Here is a 24,389-nt window from a genome sequence, read left to right as displayed (position 1 = left end):
TCTTTCTGCCTTCCCCATCTTCATCACCTTACACTTATTAGGACTGAACTCCTGCAACCATCTGTTCGTCCACTGCTGGAGTTTGTTAAGGTCATTCTGTAACACACTGCAGTCCTCCTGTGTTTACATTGCTCATTATTTTAGCATCGTCCGTAAACATTAAGATGTAAGAGCTGACTCCCTCGGGTAGATCATCAACAGTGTTAGTGCCAGGACCGACCCTTAGGGAACCCCACTTGTTACATTTCTCCAGCTGGAGACCTCGCCTCTCACCTGCTCTTCTCTCCTTCACCTATTCCCTTACCTGGTTGGTGGAGTAATCAACCAAGCTGCAGGACTCTTGATACTTGCAGCCTGGCGTATGAACCTCCAGCCCGGCCTCCTAAGGTTTCCCAACGTCAAAAACACGGTCAACGTGAAGTGTCCTCTCCTAACCTTCCAGAGGACCCAAAACAGAAAACGGGCCAGTACGTCACTTTCGCCAGCCTCTTCCATTTTCTAGTACAACTTTAGGCCTTAGGTAACGCATACGAGCGAAAAGCGACCTTCTTCGTAGGACAGGTTGGAATCACAGCCTGGTTGATCAGGTATAACTTGGAGATGTTTATCAAGTTCTCTTTTGAACACCATTAGAGCATTCGAAATTTTGTTGGCAAGCTCTCCCTTGTCGCGGGCCTCTGATGTTGATAGTTCTCTCTCAGAGTACCTGTTGCACCTCCTGCCATGCCTCCTGGTCTCACGTGGTGTTATTTCTGTGTGCAGGTTTGGGACCAGCCCCTCTACTTTTCTTTTGTTTTTGTTTGCTGTCTGGTTGGGGGTCTGCCCCTTGTGTTAGGTTGTTACCATTGTCTATTGGTGCTACCTCCACTAGGTCCTGTGGGTGGACACGTCCCGCGGGTGCAGCCGTTTGGCGTAAGTCAGTTATAAGGTAAGAGGCAGAATGCGGCTGGGCATACAGAGGCAGCTGTAGCGAGTGTGAGGGAAACACACAGAGGCAGCCGTTGTCACTGTTAGGAAAACACACAGAGGCAGCCATTGTCACTGTTAGGAAAGCATTACCATCACCACCGCTGCCACTCTTAGTCTGTCGCGAAATGAAAATGTGCATGAAAATACTCTTGCTTGCTCCCTGTGCTCTCCCTTGTTATCAGCAATCATTACAGATACTGCCAGTGGCCTTCTTCAAGAACCAATTAAATAAATTCTTGCAAGAAGTACCGGACCAACCAGGCTGTAGTGGATACGTGCTTGTAGCTACGGGCAGCTGCCCTGTTGGACCAAGTTATATCACAAGTCGAACCTGGCCTCAGGCCGGGCTCTGGGAGTAGAGTAACTCTCAAGAGCCTCTCCAGGTAAGATCCAGGTAAGAGAGAGAGAGAGAGAGGGGGAGGGGCGGCGGGGTGATAACCGGCCTGTGTGCTGAGGGAGAATGTTGACAATGATGGAGCCCTTCAAGTTGGGGGTAGTTGTCGTTGTTGTTGTTATAGATTCAGCTACACGGAACAAGTTCCAAGTAGCACGGGCTATGGTGAGCCCGTTGGGGGTAGTTGTCTGCGAGCGCACTTATTACACCTCACCTTGTTAACGAGGTCACTCTACACATCCTGGCGTGTCTCCTGGTCCTATGTCCAGGTATTTCCCTCCAAACATTCCCAACCAATCCCTCAAATATTTTGAACGTGTAAATTATTATGAATCTCGCCTACGCTCTACGGAATACTGTATAGGTTTACATATGTTATTTACACGAGATATTCCTACCATGCAGGCACTTGGTTGTCTCCTCACTGGATGTGGGTTGTGGTTGCCCGCTCTCTCAACGAGCACATGTCAACCACATCTTCAATAACGTCCAACTCTCTATCAATATCTCCACCTAAACAAACAATAAAAGGTTGAGCTGTGTGCTTCTTCAAGTCCGTACTGCCAGAGAGGTGAGTGTGTGTGTGGTTCAAGTGATTACTACAGTAAGGTGGGTGGAAATGTGACCCCTGGTGATGGGAGCCCCGCGCGCGGTGCCTGCCCTCCCCAGCCTCCCTCTGATGGCCACCTAACCTACACGCAGTAAGGAACCCACCTTGTGGCTACCTTGCGTACCTTCCGGGGATCAACGGCCCGGCGACCCGGTCTCCCACCAGGCCTCCCGGTTGGTGGTCCGGTCCAGCAATACACATTCACATAACTCTCAGTATAACTTTTCCCCGCAGCAATGACACGAGGTTTTCTTATAGATATCATTTCCGGGCGTTGGTGCCAGTTTCACATGTGGGTGTACTGTGACGCAGCACGTTGGCACCGCTGGTGTCACGTGTTGGTGGTTAATACACACTGTACTGTGACGCAGCACGTTGGCACCGCTGGTGTCACGTGTTGGTGGTTAATACACACTGTACTGTGACGCAGCACGTTGGCACCGCTGGTGTCACGTGTTGGTGGTTAATACACACTGTACTGTGACGCAGCACGTTGGCACCGCTGGTGTCACGTGTTGGTGGTTAATACACACTGTACTGTGACGCAGCACGTTGGCACCGCTGGTGTCACGTGTTGGTGGTTAATACACACTGTACTGTGACGCAGCACGTTGGCACCGCTGGTGTCACGTGTTGGTGGTTAATACACACTGTACTGTGACGCAGCACGTTGGCACCGCTGGTGTCACGTGTTGGTGGTTAATACACACTGTACTGTGACGCAGCACGTTGGCACCGCTGGTGTCACGTGTTGGTGGTTAATACACACTGTACTGTGACGCAGCACGTTGGCACCGCTGGTGTCACGTGTTGGTGGTTAATACACACTGTACTGTGACGCAGCACGTTGGCACCGCTGGTGTCACGTGTTGGTGGTTAATACACACTCACACTGCTCAATATTGTCATTATTGTCCACATGAGCTCCTTACTGACCAGAGGGGAGGGGGGGCGGTGAGGTGACGGACTAGTACTCCACATGGACGGCTCCTTATTCCCGTGTAATCGTCAACACTATTGTTATTAGTGTTGTCAACACATACTCTTATTCCATTAACCATTTTTCTCTGGTGCTAATTTTCGTTAAATATGAACGTTCGAATTTGCTTCGACCCTATAGTTGAATACAAATACAATACAAATTAATATTACTTCCCCCAAATGTGTAGAGATAAACTGCCATCCACCACACCAGGTGTGTGGTGTGTATGTACCCTCCAGCAGGTGTGTACAGGCCAACCATCACGTCCCAAATCTACACAGTAAAATAACATCGTACTGGAGTGAACGACATGGAAGAAAATGCAGAATAGAACCAGTGAAGAGCAGAGGTGCCATAGACACAATCAGAGAACACTGTATAAACATCAGAGGTCCGCTGTTGTTCAACATCCTCCCAGCGACAATAAGAAATATTGCCGGAACAACCGTGGACATCTTCAAGAGAAAACTTGATACTTTTCTTCAAGGAGTGCCGGACCAACCGGGCTGTGGTGGGTATGTGGGTCTGCGGGCCGCTCCAAGCAACAGCCTGGTGGACCAAACTCTCACAAGTCGAGCCTGGCCTCGGGCCGGGCTTGGGGAGTAGCAGAACTCCCAGAACCCCATCAACCAGGTGTGTACAGGCCATCCACCAGGTGTAAAGTGAATAGACTAGATCTGTCAAACAGCTGACAGAAGCAGTAGGGACAGGTGAAGCAGCAGGAGCAGGGACAGGTGAAGCAGGAGCAGGGACAGGTGAAGCAGGAGCAGGGACAGGTGAAGCAGCAGGAGCAGGGACAGGTGAAGCAGCAGCAGGAGCAGGGATAGGTGAAGCAGGAGCAGGGATAGGTGAAGCAGGAGCAGGGATAGGTGAAGCAGGAGCAGGGATAGGTGAAGCAGCAGGAGCAGGGACAGGTGAAGCAGCAGGAGCAGGGACAGGTGAAGCAGGAGCAGGGACAGGTGAAGCAGCAGGAGCAGGGACAGGTGAAGCAGCAGGAGCAGGGACAGGTGAAGCAGCAGCAGGGACAGGTGAAGCAGGAGCAGGTGAAGCAGCAGCAGGGACAGGTGAAGCAACAGGGACAGGTGAAGCAGGAGCAGGGACAGGTGAAGCAGCAGCAGCAGGGACAGGTGAAGCAGCAGCAGGAGCAGGGACAGGTGAAGCAGCAGGAGCAGGGACAGGTGAAGCAGGAGCAGGGACAGGTGAAGCAGCAGGAGCAGGGACAGGTGAAGCAGGAGCAGGGACAGGTGAAGCAGCAGCAGGAGCAGGGACAGGTGAAGCAGGCGCAGGGACAGGTGAAGCAGCAGCAGGCGCGGGCCACAGTGTCGTGGGAAGAGCCATATGCTCCCAGATTACCTGCTTGCTATCTGTGTTTTTCCCACTTAAAATAAGGTCATGTTGACGGGAAGGGAGATGATGAGAGAGAAGATTTACCTTTGTATACCCCTAGTTTACCTTGGAAACCACTGGCAGCTTCATTGGTCAAAGGTGGATTGGTAAGGCTGTTGTTGGCGGCGGTCCGCACGCCAACATATCCACCACAATCTGCCAGATACGACACTTCCTGCCCGAATCTCTAATTTCTTCTCTTAAATATTTAAACCCTTCCGCTGGCAGGGGATTGAACAGTTGTGGTGGTGTTGTGAGAGGTTGTGATGGCACCTATGGAACCTCCGTCTCCCACTGAGGGGAGGATGAACTTCACAACACATTGTTCAATCCACTAAGTTATTGTACCGTGCCGACCTGATGGTCGAATATCTTGTCTGCACAGATTATGTGATACTGTATCTCCCCCTCCGTCGCACACGGTACCGCTGGCAGCAGTGATGTGCCCACTAATACTGTGCACGGTCACGGTAATGTTTGTCCTACTGTGTAGGGTGACGGGTGACCGTAATGATGGTCTTACTGTGGAAGGTGACGGGTGACGTTCGGGGAAAGGGGGGGGGGGAAGGGAAGGAGAGGGGAATGGATGGGTGACAAGAAGGAGCCAACAGACAATGAAGAATTGTCAGATCAGTAGACAGTAATTATGGCCACAATTTGTGAGCAACTAGGAATAATGAAGAGTAATTAAATCCGCAGCTGGGATAATTAGGAAGATACTAAACTGAGAAAAGGAATAGGTGAAGGAGAGAAGAGCAAGTGAGAGGCGAGGTCTCCAGCTGGAGAAATGTAACAAGTGGGGTTCCCTAAGGGTCGGTCCTGGCACTAACACTGTTAATGATCTACCCGAGGGAGTCAGCTCTTACATCTTAATGTTTACGGACGATGCTAAAATAATGAACAATGTAAACACAGAGGACGACTGCAGTGTGTTACAGAATGACCTTAACAAACTCCAGGAGTGGACAGATGGTTGTAGGAGTTCAGTCCTAATAAGTGTAAGGTCATGAAGATGGGGAACGCAGAAAGAAGATCCGAGGGTGTCTACACTATTAATGGAAGGCAATTGCAGCCATCTGAGACACACACATTTGGGATTGGATATAATTCCATCACTAACACCCGAGGCGCACACATAGACAGGTTAACATCGACAGCATATGGGACGCTGGCAAACATTAGAAGGTCATTTAGAAACCTAAATCATGACACATTCCAAGTAATCTACACAGCTTTTGTTAGACCCGGACTGGAATATGCAGCACCTGCTTGGAATGCATATCTTGTGAAACAAAAAAAAATTGAAAATGCGCAAAGGTTTGAAACTAGATTAGTGACAGAGCCTAGAGGGTTAAGATATGAGGATAAGCAAAAGGAACTGAATCTCACAACCTTGGAGAACAGGAGAAGTAGAGGAGATATGATAGCAATGTATAGGATTCTAGTGGGAATAGACAAGGTAGTCAATTACAGACTCTAAATGGAGAGAAAGTATGACAAGAGGACACAAGTGGAAGCTGGATTCGCAAATGAGTCGAAGGACTATAAGGAAATACTGGACCCTGTACAGGTGGTCAACAAGTGGAATGCCCTAAAATCAGTTATGGAGGCCAAACTGGGGTGGGCCACCTCCTTCCACAACTTAAGGGAAAGAGCCAACAAAGATATTGAAAGAAGCTTTAAGGCAACGGGTACCACAAGGGTAGTAGGCGGGGTATAAAGAGCTAGGTATCAATTCCCCGTCGTCAGTGATAGGTAAGTAACACATCCTGTGGTCCCCCCCCCCTTCCTCTGCTCATCACGAGAAGACCTGCTCCTGTGTGTCACACACACACTCTTAATAATGGTCCACGACACACCCAAACGTTGACGTTTCTTCATCTTGTGTGAGGTTTGGTCATCGTGTCTTCAGCCACGTTATTGTGACTCCTCGTCCGCATAAGGACACACCAAACCTCCACATTGATATAAACCAGGTCACTGAATAGTCAGTGAATAACAATCCAGCGGCAGCGATATGCTTGAACCCTCGGGTATAAAAGGTTAACCGTGACAATTCTAGCAACATTAAGGGCCAAAGACTTTTCAATACTCTCCCTCTAAACTTAAGTTACTATATTGGCCGACCCTCTCATGGTGACCAAAGGAGAACATTATAAACACCTCCAAAGGATACCTGATCAACCAGGTTGTGCTTCGTATGGCAGACTGCGAGCAGATACGTCTAACAGCCTAGATGACCAAACCAGACCAACTAAGAGGCCTGGTCAGTGACTGGGCCGCAGGTATGTCGATCCCTGGTATCAACGCAAGGTAACCACAACGTTTGATAAACCGAAAATCTTAAAGCGGAAGCCACAAAACAGTCAAATCCCACTAGGGAGAAATATAACACTGTATATACACATTATAGAGTAATCATGTGGGATGACCTTACTTTGTAAACAACAAAGCAGCCGTCACAACTGCAACAAAAATCACAGATGAATATCAAGATCATTTTAAATATCACCAGTGATGATATTTTTTAAGACACAAGTTCGTTATAAGGTGGAATATTGTTACACATTATTAGTCCCATTCAAACCAACGAGCAGGCCTAGTCGACGACCGGGCCGCGGGGTCGCTAAGCCCCGAAATCACCTCAAGGTAACCACCTCACCTTAACTGGATTAAGCTGGAGAAACTGCTGACGTGGAGAATGTCCAAAGGACTTTATGGATATCCTAATTAAACTCCATAAACACTAATGGCCCAACACTTTTCCTCTATATATAAGGAGCATAAACAGCTGAACTCTCACGGCGTTCACAAGAGAACTTGATAAACACCTCCAAATGATACCCGATTAACCCAGCTGTGATTGACACGTCAGACTGCGACCAGAGGCGTCTAACAGCTTAGTTGACAAGACCACCAACTAGTAACCGAGCCGCGGGGACACTGATCCCCGGATTCAGCGGACGGTAAGTTGTGTTCTCACATTATGTGGAGGTTAAGGGTACTAGAGAATGCAGGAGCGGCCGCCTGTAGCGTACACTACACAGCAGCTTTAGTAAGTGATCTAGCCAGGAGTGACCTTCCTCTCCGCTGACCTCCCGCCGCCGTGTGTGATAAACGTCTGCAACCTCTCATCCAACACATTCACCAAACAAGTGAAGAACAGGTACACAGCTTGCCCTTGTTGCCACACCCGCACACGCACGCACGCACGCCTATATTCTTCACACACACACACACACACACACACACACACACACACACACACACACACACACACACACACACACACACACACACACACACACAGAACGGCGTTCAGGAACCTGTGTAAGGAATCATTCAGAATCTTGTACACCACATATGTAAGACCAATCCTGGAGTATGCGGCCCCAGCATGGAGCCCGTACCTTGTCAAGCACAAGACGAAGCTGGAAAAAGTCCAAAGGTATGCTACTAGACTAGTCCCAGAACTAAGAGGCATGAGTTATGAGGAAAGGCTGCGGGAAATGCACCTTACGACACTGGAAGACAGAAGAGTAAGGGGGGACATGATCACAACCTACAAAATCCTCAGGGGATCGACCGGGTAAACAAGGATGAACTATTCAACACTGGTGGGACGCGAACAAGGGGACACAGGTGGAAGCTGAGTACCCAAATGAGCCACAGAGACGTTAGAAAGAACTTTTTCAGTGTCAGAGTAGTTAGTAAATGGAATGCATTAGGAAGTGATGTGGTGGAGGCTGACTCCATACACAGTTTCAAATGTAGATATGATAGAGCCCAATAGGCTCAGGAATCTGTACACCAGTTGATTGACGGTTGAGAGGCGGGACCAAAGAGCCAGAGCTCAACCCCCGCAAGCACAATTAGGTGAGTACAATTAGGTGAGTACACACACACACACACACACACACACACACACACACACACACACACACACACACAGTACACACACACACACAGTACACACACACACACACACACACAGTACACACACACACATCGCCAACATGGATTCAGGGAGGGTAAATCTTGCCTTACAGGCTTGATAGAATTCTACGATCAGGTGACACAGATTAAGCAAGAAAGAGAGGGCTGGGCGGACTGCATTTTCTTGGATTGTCGGAAAGCCTTTGACACAGTACCGCATAAGAGGCTGGTACATAAGCTGGAGAGACAGGCAGGTGTAGCTGGTAAGGTGCTCCAGTGGATAAGGGAGTATCTAAGCAATAGCAAGCAGAGAGTTACGGTGAGGGGTGAGACCTCCGATTGGCGTGAAGTCACCAGTGGAGTCCCACAGGGCTCTGTACTCGGTCCTATCTTGTTTCTGATATATGTAAATGATCTCCCGGAGGGTATCGATTCATTTCTCTCAATGTTTGCGGACGATGCTAAAATTATGAGAAGGATTAAAACAGAAGAGGACTGTTTGAGGCTTCAAGAAGACCTAGACAAGCTGAAGGAATGGTCGAACAAATGGTTGTTAGAGTTTAACCCAACCAAATGTAATGTAATGAAGATAGGTGTAGGGAGCAGGAGGCCAGATACAAGGTATCATCTGGAGAGGAAATTCTTCAGGAGTCAGAGAAGGAAAAAGACTTGGGGGTTGATATCACGCCAGACCTGTCTCCTGCAGCACATATCAAGCGGATAACATCAGCGGCATATGCCAGGCTGGCCAACATACGAACGGCATTCAGAAACTTGTGTAAAGAATCATTCAGAACTTTGTATACCACATATGTCAGGCCAATCCTGGAGTATGCAGCCCCAGCATGGAGTCCATATCTAATCAAGGATAAGACTAAACTGGAAAAGGTTCAAAGGTTTGCCACCAGACTAGTACCCGAGCTGAGGGGTATGAGCTACGAGGAGAGACTACGGGAATTAAACCTCACTTCGCTGGAAGACAGAAGAGTTAGGGGGGACATGATCACCACATTCAAGATTCTGAAGGGGATTGATAGGGTAGATAAAGACAGTCTATTTAACACAAGGGGAACACGCACAAGGGGACACAGGTGGAAACTGAGTGCCCAAATGAGCCACAGAGATATTAGAAAGAACTTTTTTAGTGTCAGAGTGGTTGACAAATGGAATGCATTAGGGGGTGATGTGGTGGAGGCTGGCTCCATACACAGTTTCAAGTGTAGATATGACAGAGCCCGATAGGCTCAGGAATCTGTACAACTGTTGATTGACGGTTGAGAGGCGGGACCAAAGAGCCAGAGCTCAACCCCCGCAAACACAACTAGGTGAGTACACACACACACACACACACACACTAACATATATCACATATGAAGCCTCGAGCATTAGAGGTGCTACCTTAAGAGGTGAAGATCAGGGTAAAGGGAGGAAAGGGAAGCAGGAGAGGAGAGGGGAGAGGGAACAGATGAATCAAGTTAACTGCAGAAGGTATATTGGTACACACGTGGCAGCTCCTACTTATATCCACACAAACTTATTTATATATATGTCTAACCTACGCTTGAAACAATCTATATCTATTATGTTACCCGGTAATCTGTTTCACAAGTCCGCAGCCTGTTGCTAAACCAGTGTTTACCCAGGTCTTTCCTAAATCTAAATATATTTAATGTATACGATAATTATCAGTAATAACTGATAATGACGACGAGATGAGAAGTATTTTAAATAAATATTTAATATCTGTATTTACTAAAGATGAACTTAACATTATGCCTTCAGCCAAACAAGTCTATTTGGGTAGAGAAGAGGACAGGTGGCCTAGTTTAGCAGTTACCAGGGACGCTGTTATTAAACAAAATAGTGAAACTCAAACCACACAAATCCCCAGGGCCGGACCAAGTGTTTGCCAGGGTGCTTAAAGAATGCAATGAGAAGCTTTGCGAGCCGTTGTCTACCATACTTAATAAAATATTAAGAGTCAGGCAGAGTGCCAGAGTCGCGGAAGGTTGCTAGTGTACAATCTATTTGAACAAATAGACAAATAGGTGTGTGTACTCACCTAGTTGTGCTTGTGGGGGTTTGAGCTCTGGCTCTTTGGTCCCGCCTCTCAACTGACAATTAACTGGTAATTACCTAAGTAATTACCTAAGTGTAGTTACAGGATGAGAGCTATGCTCGTGGTGTCCCGTCTTCCCAGCACTCTGTCATATAACGCTTTGAAACTACTGACGGTCTTGGCCTCCACCACTTTCTCACCTAACTTGTTCCAACCGTCTACCACGCTGTTTGCGGTAGACGGTTGGAACAAGTTAGGTGAGAAGGTGGTGGAGGCCAAGACCGTCAGTAGTTTCAAAGCGTTATATGACAAGAGTGCTGGGAAGACGGGACACCACGAACATAACTCTCATCCTGTAAAGATGTATTACGGAACCAGGTGTACAGGTTCCTGAGCCTACTGCGCTGTATCTTATCTACACTTGAAACTGTGTATGGAGTCAGCCTCCACCACATCACTGCCTAATGTATTCCACCTGTTAACTACTCTGACACTGAAAGAGTTCTGTCTAATGTCTCTGTGGCTCATCTGGGTACCTGTATCCCCTTGTTCGTGTTCCACCCGTGCTGAAGACTTCGTCTCTGTTCACCCAGTCAAGTCCCCTTAGAATTTTATAGGTGGTTATGATGTCTCCCCTTACTCTTCTGTTATCCAGGGTTGTGAGATTCAGCTCCCTTAGCCTTTCCTCGTAACTCATTCCTCTCAATTCCAGGACGAGTCTGGTGGCATACCTCTCAATCTTCTTTAACTTCGTCTTGTGTTTAACTAGGTATGGACTCCAGGCTGGAGCTGCATACTCCAGGATTGGTCTTACATAAGTGGTATACAGGGTCCTGAACGATTCCTTACACAAGTTTCTAAAGACAGTTCTTATGTTGGCCAAGCTAGCATATGCTGCTGCTGATATCCTTTTGATGTGAGCCTCTGGGAACAGGTTCGGTGTGATATCAACCCCCAGATCTTTCTCTCTATTTGACTCTTGCAGGATTTCACCTCCCAGATGGTACCTTGTGTTCAGCCTTCTGCTCCCTTCGCCTAATTTCATTACTTTACACTTTCCTGAGTTGAACTTTAGTAACCATTTTCTAGACCATTCCTCTAGTTTGTCCAGGTCGTCCTGTAGTCTCTGTCTATCTTCACTGTCTTGATTTTTCTCATAATTTTTGCATGGAGAGTGGAATTTTGCATACGCTATGGAGAGTGGCAGGCAGAGTACTTCTGCTCCTTCCTTTAGTATCCAAGAGGAGATTCCATCTGGGCCTATAGCCTTTGTCACATCCAACTCTAGTAAACATTTCTTTACTTCCCACTGGTAATCTCAAACTCTTCTAGTGGTTCCTGGATAACTATTCCCTCTCTTATCTCTGGAATATCTCCTTGCTCTAAGGTGAAGACCTCCTGGAATTTCTTATTCAGTTCCTCACACACTTGTCATTTGTAGTGAATCCTTCCGCCCCTATCCTTATATTCATTACCTGTTCCTTTACTATTGTTTTTCTCCTAATGTGACTATGCAGCAATTTGGGTTGTGTGTGTGTGTTTGTGTGTGTGTGTGTGTGTGTGTGTGTGTGTGTGTGTGTGTGTGTGTGTGTGTGTGTGTGTGTGTGTGTGTGTGTGTGTGTGTGTGTGTGTGCGCGCGCGCGCGCGCCTGAGCGCGTGTGCATGTGAGGCAGTGTGAGCGAGTGAGCGCGTAAGTATACACATTGTCCTGACCAGAGGGTGTTGGGACTTATGGAACTTAAACCTCCAAAGAGAGTGCTGGTTGCTGGACCACTGTTACTTGCGTACAGGTGGACAACATGCCCCAACCACACTCTGTCGGAACAGACAACCGACCCTCGGCAGCCACACTCCCGCTATCACGGTCGACCAACAATGAACTTAGAGTGCTTGAAGTTTTCTCAGATCACCCTGTACGCCTCTTGATCTTGGAGAGAGGTTCAGCGTCCACATATCTAGGGGTGCGGCTCTAACACTGGCCTCGTTGTCCTGTGCACACACACCCTACTTGAGCCGCCGTGACTCCCCACTCTCTCCTTGTTTCGAATGATCTCCTCAATTCCCTTTTTTGTAAATTAGAATTCTCTGTCACCATGTCCGCAGCTGTGATCCATTCTCTCTCTTCTATCTCTCTCTCTCTCTCTCTCTCTCTCTCTCTCTCTCTCTCTCTCTCTCTCTCTCTCTCTCTCTTCTTCTGCTTTCTGGGAAGCTTCACCAGGACAAGAGCAAAAACTAGTTGACAATACACATTTAATAAACGAAAGAACATATACAGTGCACGAAATAAGAATAATAAAACATTAGCATACAACACTCTAAGCAACTTGGTAGCAATCCAATATGCTATCCTGGCTTCACTAACCATCCATATCAAGTGGGTGCTCAACTCTTGGCTCGCCACTTACTACTCCCTCCCAAAGAGGGGTTAAATCTTGTCGTAACAATATTGTACAATCAGCCCTAATATATATTAGGGCTGCAGTAAATATATATATATATATATATATATATATATATATATATATATATATATATATATATATATATATTCCCCAACACAAGTCAATCTCTCACCTTCGACGCCAATAAACATTCAAGCACTGCCCTTATACATCATGTGTGATCACCATGAAGCTCTGGTCTGCTCCTAGAGGTTCACTACCATGTATAACTCTAGGTTCTCCAAAATAGTCAACAAGGCTCTTCTGCATCCTCCTAAACTGCTACACAATGAAGCTCTCCTCAAACACCAGTGATGCTTCACCACTGATCCCACAGACACGTGAAACTCCTCTTCCCTGCTCCTCTACACAACTTGAGGTCCGCTCCTCACTATGGGGTTCTGCTCTCCCACAGAGTTCAGCATTCACTTCTACAGCCTCACACAGTTTCCTCCACTAACTTCTTCCCTGGTCTTTAAGTTCTTCCATTAACTCCTGCCCCCAAACAAACCTGCAATTTCCATTGTCATGCCAATAAAAATATTTCCCTACTAAAACATATTTAAATGTATTCACAGAACATAAATATCTGACATCTCTAAACTGTCACAGGTCGCAAGGGTCCTCCCCCGCCCGATCAGTCCATGCTCCAAATATAAAAATGTTGTGGATTCCTTATTACATTGGCGTGCAGGAACATGACAAAGTTGACGCCCTTGCTAAGGCTGCAGTAAATACAGACAGTATTGAACGGAATCTTGAGTTATCAAAATAGGTCCCTTAAAAGTGTCATTAGACGAGAACTCCTGGATGGATTTGAAGAAAGTAGAACAGTGCAAACTGGAACTAGCAGGTCCATTGTTTATCATAATGAAATGTGTGAAGTAAAACATGTGTATGGGGCAAGTAACAAAGTCAGTAGACTAACAGATGTTGTCACAGCTCGTATAAGACTTGGCTACAAGTATCTCTGGCAGTTCGGCTTGTATATAGGATCTAGATGAAATAAAGTGTAAAGTGTGTGGACAAAGACAGGGACACACACTCGAACACTATATCTTGTATTGTAGTAAAATTGAGCCGTTTAAAGATAGATCTAAGCTCGCTCTGTATGATATGGCAACCTATCTTATTACCATGGATAAATTACCTGAAATCCTTGCACTGTATCCACATTTCGCTTCCAGTAGATGAACGACATATGAGATTCAGAAACAAGTAGTGTATTGTGAGGACTAATAATAAACAGAAGCTCCTCTATGACTGTAATATCTCCCATTGGTCAAACTATTATGTATTAGCGATAAGACCTACCATTAATGTATGATACTTACTGTAAATATGTAGCTCTTGTAAATAGCACTTTACTCTGTAACTAGCTGACATTGTAACTATAAGGTGTGAAGGATAGACGAAATTGTTTATGTAATAATCTAAGATGAGGTCTGATAAGACCTTTTGTGTCCCTCTGTAATGCTTTTGCGCTACCGCTCACAGGATGAGTATGGGGTGCACAATAAACTAAGCCGCCTTCGGCGGCAACAATAAAAAAAACCACCTAGCTGGGAGCCGCCCTCAGTCACCCACTGACACTCGGTGAGGGCGGATGCGCCGCCGCCTCCTCCAGCTGGTTCCCTCATCTTTACTCTCTTATTTAAGCTTACTGCCTTAATACAACACATATACTATATTATAACGCTGGACACACGATCAGTCACTAAACAACTGGTTAAATAGGCTTACCACAAAAATTATCTGATGCGGGGCGTTCAGGTCCCGGTTTTCGACATTGGCGCTCATCGGCCGCCCATGAAAATCGCTATAGAACTGCCTCACCAGGCTTCTAGTCCTGACACAAGCACCAAGTCGTCCTCAGGCTTCATACATAGACGCCTGACTGGTTCTCTCCTCTTGACGGGGCACACAATTAGGAGTTCCTCCTTTACTGCCGGGAGCACAAACACAGTACAACCTCCTCTCGCGACCTCTGCTGCTCGAGTGAGGTCAACACATCCACAGTGAGCCTCATACCTTATCAGCCTAAATATCGACATCTCATATCATGTCCTTATTTACATGTTAATCCTCATCCCATGCTTTTAAACTATTCATTAACATTTCCCAAGTATTTAATACATATTCACATACTACATTTCCTTTGACCTCTCAATTAGGTCTACTAGGTCAAATAATTCAGTAAAACATCTAAACTACTGGGACCGACTAAAGAGCCTAAATCAGTATTCTCTGAGCGCAGGCGGGAGAGATACATAATAATCTATACGTGAAAAATAGTAGAGGGGCTGGTCCCAAACCTGCACACAGAAATAATATCACATAAGACCAGAAGGCATGGCAGGATGTGCAGAATACCCCCGTTGAAGAGCAGAGGTGCAACAGGTACTCTGAGAGAGAACTCTATCAACATCAGAGGCCCGAGACTGTTCAACACGCTTCCACTACACATAAGGGGCATAACTGGCAAACCCCTCACAGTGTTCAAGAGAGAACTGGATAAGCACCTCCAAATGATACCTGATCAACCAGGCTGTGATCATACGCTTTGCGTAATAGTGGCTTTAGTTATTGTATGTACCAGCTCTATCTACAAATCCATCAATGTTTGATTCTCACCTTGTATGTAAGTACTTTACCTGAATAAACATTTGATTTGATTTTGATTTGATACGTCAGGCTGCGAGCAGCCGCGTCAAACAGCCTAGTTGACCAGTCCAGCAACGAGGAGGCCTGGTCGACGACCGGGCCGCGGGGACGCTAAGCCCCGGAAAAACTCAGAGGTAAGGTAGGTTAGACTCGGGTTTTCAGACTACCTGGGGTCATAACGTGCAATTTTAAATGTAAATATGATAAAAGCGTGAGACACGAATCATTGCATTAATCTGTGAACATTCGGAAGGCGGGGCTCGACCCTGGCATGATGTTACAACCCAAATCAGTGTCGACACTGACACCGACCCTGCAAGCACATCTAGGTGAGCACAAAGGTTTGCCACCAGACTAGTACCCGAGCTGAGAGGTATGAGCTACGAGGAGAGACTACGGGAATTAAACCTCACTTCGTTGGAAGACAGAAGAGCTAGGGGGGGGACATGATCACCACATATCGATTCTGAAGGGAATTGACAGGGTAGATAAAGACAGTCTATTTAACACAAGGGGCACACGCACTAGGGGACACAGGTGGAAACTGAGTGCCCAAAGAGTAGTTAACAGGTGGAATGCATTAGGCAGTGATGTGGTGGAGGCTGACTCCATACACAGTTTCAAATGTAGATATGATAGGAGCCCAGTAGGCTCAGGAACCTGTACACCTGTTGATTGACAGTTGAGAGGCGGGACCAAAGAGCCAAAGCTCAACCCCCGCAAGTACAACTAGGGGAGTACACACACTGACAAAGGCAAGATGTTACAACACAAGCCAACGTGATGCAATACAAACCGATTGTCATTGTTCAACTCTCAAGTCAAGCTTTGTCACATCAGTTTAGACTACAGCAAATGTATGCACAGTTATCTCCCTTCAAATTAACTCACACCTACACGTCTTATTATGTAGCGTCACACACCTTATTATGTAGCGTCACACACCTTATTGTGTAGCGTCACACACCTTATTGTGTAGCGTCACACACCTTATTATGTAGCGTCACACACCTTATTATGTAGCGTCACACACCTTATTATGTAGCGTCACACACCTTATTAGTGTAGCGTCACACACCTTATTGTGTAGCGTCACACACCTTATTGTGTAGCGTCACACACCTTATTAGTGTAGCGTCACACACCTTATTATGTAGCGTCACACACCTTATTGTGTAGCGTCACACACCTTATTAGTGTAGCGTCACACACCTTATTGTGTAGCGTCACACACCTTATTGTGTAGCGTCACACACCTTATTGTGTAGCGTCACACACCTTATTGTGTAGCGTCACACACCTTATTGTGTAGCGTCACACACCTTATTGTGTAGCGTCACACACCTTATTGTGTAGCGTCACACACCCCTCAAGACAGAACAAACAGGTCAACAACCCCTCAAGACAGAACAAACATGGTCAACACCCCTCAAGACAGAACAAACTGGCCAACACCCCCTCAAGACAGAACAAACTGGTCAACAACCACCTCAAGACAGAACAAACTGGTCAACAACCCCCTCAAGACAGAACAAACTGGTCAACAACCCCTCAAGACAGAACAAACTGGTCAACAACCACCTCAAGACAGAACAAACTGGTCAACACCCCCTCAAGACAGAACAAACTGGTCAACAACCCCTCAAGACAGAACAAACTGGTCAACACCCCCTCAAGACAGAACAAACTGGTCAACAACCACCTCAAGACAGAACAAACTGGTCAACAACCCCTCAAGACAGAACAAACTGGTCAACACCCCTCAAGACAGAACAAACTGGTCAACAACCCCTCAAGACAGAACAAACTGGTCAACACCCCCTCAAGACAGAACAAACTGGTCAACAACCCCTCAAGACAGAACAAACTGGTCAACACCCCCTCAAGACAGAACAACGGTCAACAACCCCTCAAGACAGAACAAACTGGGTCAACACCCCTCAAGACAGAACAAACTGGTCAACACCCCTCAAGACAGAACAAACTGGTCAACACCCCTCAAGACAGACAAACTGGTCACAACCCCTCAAGACAGAACAAACTGGTCAACAACCACCTCAAGACAGAACCAAAACTGGCCAACAACCACCTCAAGACAGAACAAACTGGCCAACACCCCCTCAAGACAGAACAAACTGGTCAACACCCCCTCAAGACAGAACAAACTGGCCAACAACCCCTCAAGACTGAACAAACTGGTCAACACCCCCTCAAGACAGAACAAACTGGTCAACAACCCCTCAAGACAGAACAAACTGGCCAACAACCACCTCAAGACAGAACAAACTGGTCAACACCCCCCTCAAGACAGAACAAACTGGTCAACACCCCCCTCAAGACAGAACAAACTGGTCAACAACCCCTCAAGGACAGAACAAACTGGTCAACACCCCCTCAAGACAGAACAAACTGGTCAACACCCCCCTCAAGACAGAACAAACTGGCCAAGCGTTAGGTCTGGTTCACCCTCCTGATGATAACACAAACAGTTCTGCCGTTAAAGAAGGATGATCTGCCACTTCCCATCAAGATATGTACACATATTGAAGTAAAGGACAGAACCACCAAATCATTTGAGACACTGCTAATAAAATGCACAAATGTTTCACACAGTTCCTCGTCTCATGTTCAAGACTTCTAAGCCAACTTAGAGTTGCTTTTATTATGGCCTTGTTCAGTTTTCCGACTCCCAATCTTAATTGATATTAGGGTTTAAATGTCTTATCGTTCACCGTGCCGAAGAGACGCCGTGTCAACATGATAGAGCGAGAACCAACAGCTGGAGCTGATACTAGAGCAACTGTCTCGCCCCCACAATGTTCCACCTAATGTGTTTCCTCATACCTGGAGCATACCTGGAAAGGGTTTCGAGGGTTTTACTCCCAGAGTCCGGCATCCCTTGTTTGAAAGTAAGTAATTATCAAAAGAAGGCAACAACTTATTTGTAAATTTCTTGTTATCCATCCAGTTTTTTTTCTTGCAGTTGTGAGCCACTTTAAGGTGTTCTTTAAAAGGTGAGGACTTCCGACATGATTACTTCCACATCCTTTGCATTATGTTCGTGCTTGTGTGATTCGACTGTGTTTGTTATGTGGACTGTCGGAAAACCCGACACCATTTAATAATATTACATGCAACATGCAGATAATATTGCTGTTGTTGTATACACAATTTAACCCATAGAAAATGTAGCTTGTAGTAGAATTTTCCGTCAATAGAAAACGGGATATCATTGCCAATAAATTCACCAGCTATTCTGTTGGGAATAATTCTTAAATACAGTAGTCATTGAACTTTTACCATCATAAAGCCATCTCATTTGAATTAACTTAATAGTATCATAATAGAGTAAATGTGACCCTTCTACCACATACTGACATCTGGACAAAGAGTCAAGGCGTCAGTGGTGGCGGAGGTCGGCCATTGTTAAGACCAGAGGCGCTGGGGAACAAATTCATCTCCTATAATTTCTCTTGGAGGAAGTGTTATGGAGATCAAATTAGTGCTCTACCATCATCAACCCGCAGTCAACATAAACAAGGGAAGTGTCTTACCGAAACCCGTTTATCTAATCATTTCTGGCCAGTTAATGTTAGGTAGATATAGGACGAGCCGGTCATCTGATATAGCTGTCATATATTAGGATTCCGGCTTACAGCTACTGAGTGCTCTTTGACAGGAACAAGAAGAGGAAGCAAGAATTAATCTTGGTACATCAGTTACTTGGGTGCTGGAAGCTAGCCTCTCACCAGGATTATTTGGTGTCTACATCCTAGTTATACCTGGTGGACTAGGCCTACCATACAATAAGATAAGGCTCCTCTTTAATGTATTTACTAATATATGTAGTTTAATACTATAGTTTGATCGGCTGCATATACAGTATATATATAAATTTAATATAACCCCCCCTAATGTGTAAGGATCGATTTGTGAGAAATATTGCAGAAATAGTCCACTTAACATCATACCAATTGCTATCGAAATATATAAATTAACGTAAATATAAATTCTATATACATTCATATGAATTAAATAAATATAAATCTCACGGGTCGGTTCCCACATAGACCTCGTTTTTATATTTTCTATTTTTCCATAAAACTCGATAAACAGCCTCCAAAGGATACCTGATCAACCAGTGGCAGATTCATACGTCAGGCTGCACGCAGCCGCGTCCAACAGTCTGGTTGACCAGTCCAGCCACCAGGAGGTCTTGTTGGGAACCGGGTCGCGGGGACGTTTAACCCCGGAAATCATCGCAAGGTATAGTGCAGTATCTGGAAATGATCTTCATTAATCATCACATTTTCTCTGGTCCATTGAAAAACCTGATTTACATCAACTTGGAGGCTTGCCGTGTCCTGTATGATGTCTGCTCGTAAAAATCATAGTGTCATCTGCAAAGGATGATACGGTACTATACTTTGTGTCCTTGTGTATGTCAGAGATGCTATAACACCATGACCACGTTTGTGTAAATGTTTTGTAAAGTCTGTGTATACCTGGCCATTTTCCATGGCCATGTCAGTGCTCTAGCAATTGTGAGAGGCAAGAGCGCCCTCTAAGAGCCGACGCTGTCTAGCGGTATTTACATGTTATGATTCCATGTGTTTTGTGATCTTAACACGCTCTTAATGTTTTTGTGTGTGATGTTAGAGGTATTGGTGCATAATTTGCTCTACTACCGCCTTCGTGCAGGTGGTGTGATCTGCGCTGTGTTAAGTATGTCGGGGATAACACCGGTATCTAGGCTCCGTCTCCTAAAGATATTTAGGGCTTTGATAGTTGTCAACAATCTTACACTTCTTGATGATGAATATAGAATTCCAGGAATTTAGGCCTGGTGCAGAGTGCATGCTGTTATGGCCATTCACAGTCCAGTGGGGTTACACTACCATCTGGGATATGCTTCCATAGTGACGGAACATTTATGAAGAATTCGTTTTGATCACTGATTTTCAACGTGTCCAAGAGTTCACTGAAAGCAGAATCGCACTGAAGCCTAATTTCACTCATTTCGTTGTGGTCATCTCTGAGAGTTCCATCACCCTTGTGCAACGGCCCTATGCTGGATGCCTGGTGGATGGGGATTCTGGGAGTAGTTCTGCTCCCCAAGCCCGGCCCGAGGCCAGGCTCGACTTGTGAGAGTTTGGTCCACCAGGCTGTTGCTTGGAGCGGCCCGCAGGCCCACATACCCACCACAGCCCGGTTGGTCCGGCACTCCTTGGAGGAAACAATCTAGGTGCCTTTTGAAGATGTCCACGATTGTTCCGGCAATATTTCTTATGCTCGCTGGGAGGACGTTGAACAACCTCTGATGTTCATACAGTGTTCTCTGTGCCTCTCGCACCTCTGCTCTTCACTGGTCCTATTCTGCATTTTCTTCCATGTCGTTCACTCCAGTATGTTATTTTACTGTGTAGACTCGGGACCTGGCCCTCCAGTATTTTTCATGTGTATATTATTTGGTATCTCTCTCGACTCCTTTCTAGTGAGTACATTTGGAGGGCTTTGAGACGATCCCAATAATTTAGGTGCTTTTCTCGTCTATGCGTGCCGTATATGTTCTCCGTATTCCCTCTATTTCAGCAATCTCTCCCGCTCTGAAGGGGGAAGTGAGTACTGAGCAGTACTCAAGACGGGACACCACAAGTGACTTGAAGAGTACAACAATTGTGATGGAATCTCTGGATTTGAAAGTTCTCGTAATCCATCCTATCATTTTTCTGGCTGACGCAATATTTGCTTGGTTATGCTCCCTAAACGTTAGGTCGTCGGACATCATTATTCCCAAATCCTTGACATGCTGTTTTCCTACTATGGGCAGATTCGATTGTGTTTTGTACCCTGTATTATGTTTCAGATCCTCATTTTTGCCGTATCTGAGTACCTGGAATTTATCACTGTTAAAACATCATGTTATTTTCTGCTGCCCAGTAGAAAACTTTGTTAATATCTGTTTGTAGTTTTTTAAAGTCTTCAGCAGAGGTAATTTTCATGCTGATTTTTTTATTATCTGCAAAGAATGACACGAAGCTGTGACTTGTATTTTTTTCTATATCTGATATGAGAATAAGGAACAGCAGTAGTGCAAGGACTGCACCTTGAGGTACAGAGCTTTTAACTGCACTCGGACTCGATTTTATTTGATTGACTGTTACCTTGTGTTCTGTTCGACAAGAAATTGAGTATACAGCGTCCCACTTTACCAGTTATACCCATTAACCTCGTCTTGTGTGCTATCACTCCATGGTCACATTTGTCGAACGCCTTTGCAAAGTCTGTGTATACAACATCTGCATTCTGTTTTTCTTCTAATGCCTCAATGATTTTGTCGTGGTCAAGTAGCTGTGAGAGGCATGATCTTCCTGCTCTAAATCCATGTTGGCCTGAATTGTAGAGATCATTGGTTTCCATGAATCTAGTGACCTGACTCCTGATCACTCTCTCAAATACTTTTATTATGTGGGACGTTAGTGCAACTGGTCTATAATGCTTTGTACTTTTTATTCTAGATTTTGCATAGGAGAACAAGTATTTGGGATTTTCCTCTCTCTCACTTATGACCTTAGCCCCAGCTCGGGCCTAAGGACTAGAAGAAGAGATCGTACTCGAGATGGACCTCGCCCGCTGACTCTTGTGTCGAGCTCGCCCATCCGTCATGTCACATTTTGGCTAGTATTCACAGTGACAATCTACCCCGGCCTCCTAAGGTGCCCCAACGTCAAGAAACTGTCGTACTAAAGTGTTCTTATCCTAACCTACCAGAGGACCCAAAACAGAAAACGGGACAGTATGTCAATTTCGCGAGCTGCTTCAATTTTCTAGTACAAATTTTGGCCTTAGGTAAATTATACGTCAAAATGCGACGCTCTATTAGGAGGACGGGTGAATAATCTGTATAAAGGGGGGGGGGGGAGTTCATGCCTTCTTCACCAGCTTATTTACGTATTTACTCTGCCATTTTCTTAACAATTATGTATAAATGGCTTAGTACCTGAATGAACCACACAAACAAATATAACATTTCCCAAAATGCCGGACACTATACATCGCTCGATTCATGTTGACAGGGACCCAAGAACTGAAATTTGACCTCAAGAATCAAGAATAATTAGCGGAGTACAATGAGGCGAATATTAGACCATGTGCGTCCATACGGAGCCTGCGTGGGTGTCTCAATTACATGAGAAATGTATTACCACAATCACAATAACTCCTGCACCCCCAAAGGACCTGGACAAACCAAAGGAATGGATCAACAAATGGCTATCAGAGTTTAACTGAAGTAAGTGTACAGTAATGACGATAGGTATAGGGAGCAGGCGGCCAGATACACGGTATCATTTGGGTGATAAACTCTTTCAAGAACCCTGGAAAAAGATTTGTGGGGTTATATATCACGCCGGACCTGTCCCCTGAAGCCCACATCAATAGAATATCAGCGGCATATGCTAGGTTGTCCAACATAACTTTTTACAAACTTTTGTAAGGAATAATTTAGAACACTGTATATTACATATGCAAACCACTCCTGGAATATGCAGCGCCAGCATGGAGTCTGTATCAAGTCAAGCAAAAGACATTATTTAGCACGAGTGGGGCACACGCAAGAGGATACAGGTGGAAACTGAGTAGCCAAATGAGCTAGACACGCATTAGAAAGAACTTTCTGTGCGAGAAAAGTTAAATGGATTTCACTCGGCACTCATGTAGTGGAAGCAGTCTCCATACTAGTTTCAAATGTAGATATGATAAGAGCCCAATAGTACTTACCTAAATGTATTTGCGGGGGTTGAGCTTCGGCTGTTTGGTATCACCTGTCAACCCTCAATCAACTGGTGTACAAGATTCCCGAGCCAATTTGACTATCATATCTACATTTGAAACTGTAAATGGAGTCAGCCTCCACCACATTTGTGACAAGTGTATTCCATTTAACTACTCTGACACTGAAAAAGTTCTTTCTAACGTCTCTGGTTCATTTGGGTATCAGTTTGCAACTGTGTCCCCTTTGCATGTATCATCTGTGTTAAATAATGTCTATCTACTTTATTAATTCCTAATTCTTGTATGGGGTGATCATGTGTCTTCTGTCTTGCAGCGACGCGAGGCTTAGTTCCCGTAGTCTCCTCGTAGGTCATACTCCTCAAGTACTAGTTTGGTGGCATACCTCTGAGCCCTTTCCAATTTTAGTCTTGTGTTGACTAGATGTGGAGGTGGGCGTGCGTGAATGAGTGGAGGCGCGCACGTGTTCCAGCACACAAACACAAGAGGGGACAGGCTAGGCCGAGGCAGGCGGGTACAGCCACCACCGTCCACCTGGGGAACAAGACAGTGTTGGGAGAAGTGTGGGAAGCGGCCACCTCCGTCAGTTAGCTGCAGGGAACGGTTGCAATAATAAGAGGCACCACGCGCATCATTTCAGTAGTTCGTGGAGTCACCACGCTGGAAAAGCATCTCTCCACGACCAGGATTCGTCAAACATTAAAGTGTTCACTTATGAAGTCTGTATCTAGTTACTTAGCAGTTTACATGCTTGGTAACTTGGCATATTAACAAGGACCTTCCAAACAAGGGACGCCATACCAATTATGATACTTTTTCAAGACACCAGCACTCTCTAGGATGGAATATTGTTGCACACTAACAGCCCCATTCAGAGCTGGAGAAATTGCACTTTTCTAGTAGAAAATGAAGTACCTAGAGAAACTAGGTACTTATATTGACTGCATTATGAACACTAATCTTAGTTAAAAAAAAAAGATAACTGAAGAGAGAATGAGAGATGTGGTAGAGATTGACGGAAGGGCGGGCGGGGTTTCCTGGCCGACCTTGACCAAGGCAAAAGAGAGAGAGGAGTGTCTGGAGGGAGGTGAAAGGAGGAGAGGGAGGCAAGGGAGGGAAGGGTCTTGAACTCCAACGGTCAGTCTCAGTGACTGACA

General features: G+C 45.7%; 1 protein-coding gene across 4 annotated transcripts in view; it reads right to left on the bottom strand.

The window, feature by feature from the left end:
* Positions 1-24,389, bottom strand: part of larp (La related protein) — a 118,687-nt gene that overhangs the window by 71,606 nt on the left and 22,692 nt on the right. The gene's annotated exons all lie outside the window — the stretch shown is intronic.

The sequence above is a fragment of the Procambarus clarkii genome, chromosome 43, assembly GCF_040958095.1.
Source record: "Procambarus clarkii isolate CNS0578487 chromosome 43, FALCON_Pclarkii_2.0, whole genome shotgun sequence".
NCBI lineage: Eukaryota > Metazoa > Arthropoda > Malacostraca > Decapoda > Cambaridae > Procambarus > Procambarus clarkii.
Note: the sequence above shows the minus strand (reverse complement) of the source record. Positions and strands in the feature narration are given on the sequence as shown.